Source organism: Cicer arietinum, chromosome 3, assembly GCF_000331145.2.
Source record: "Cicer arietinum cultivar CDC Frontier isolate Library 1 chromosome 3, Cicar.CDCFrontier_v2.0, whole genome shotgun sequence".
NCBI lineage: Eukaryota > Viridiplantae > Streptophyta > Magnoliopsida > Fabales > Fabaceae > Cicer > Cicer arietinum.
Window position 1 is genome coordinate 25,258,266 of NC_021162.2, and position 1,132 is coordinate 25,259,397.

Below are 1,132 nucleotides of genomic sequence, written 5' to 3' on the forward strand. Positions count from 1 at the left end.
AAATTGTACGGACCCGTGATAGGTTGTACGTTTGCGATTTATATTTTAGTAAATCGTGTTGACCCGTGATAGGTGACACTTCGGTAAACTGTACTGACCCGTGATAGGTGGTACATTTACGATTTCCGCTTTTTCTTTTAGTAAATCGTGTTGACCCGTGATAGGTGACACCATGGTAACTGTACTGACCCGTGATAGGTGGTACATTTACGATTTACATTTTTGGTGGATTGTGCTGACCCGTGATAGGTGGCACCTCGGTAAACAGTACTGGTCTGTGATAGGCGGTACGTTTACGATTCCCGCTTTTTCTTTTAGTAAATCGTGTTGACCCGTGATAGGTGACACCATGGTAACTGTACTGACCCGTGATAGGTGGTACATTTACGATTTCCGCTTTTTCTTTTAGTAAATCGTGTTGACCCGTGATAGGTGACACCATGGTAACTGTACTGACCCGTGATAGGTGGTACATTTACGATTTCCGCTTTTTCTTTTAGTAAATCGTGTTGACCCGTGATAGGTGACACCTCGGTAAACTGTACTGACCCGTGATAGGTGGTACGTTTATGATTTACGCTTTTTAGTAAATCGTGCTGACCCGTGATAGGTGGCACCTTGGTAATTGGTACTTTGGCCTGCGATAGGCGGTACAATTATGATTTACGGCCCTTCGAGGAGGGTTTTGGTTTGGAATTCCGAGTCCATGCATTTTGGCATATACGCATTGCATTAGGGTGCTTGGCACACGAGTCGTGTTTGAATCAAGTATATGACTGAGTGGTTTGAATTGGAATTGTTGTGGTAATTGTGTTGGAATTGCATTGATTATCGTGTGTGAGTGCGATGGATTGTAAAACTGTTTTGAAAACCAATTCGTCGTGGTGATTGTGTGGGTTTGGCTAAGTGTTAAGTTTGAAACTCATGATGTTGTAGCGATTGCGTTATCATTGCTAAGTGTTAAGATGTGGGATTGTGTATGAATGATATTGAGTTAGTTTATGTGTTTTTGGAAGAATATGCAGGGAAATCGATTTCCCAATCGATTGGATGAGTTACAGGGACTTCCCTAATGTGACATAATCGATTTGCCAATCGATTTTATAATATGTTTTTCAAAACCAATTAAGGA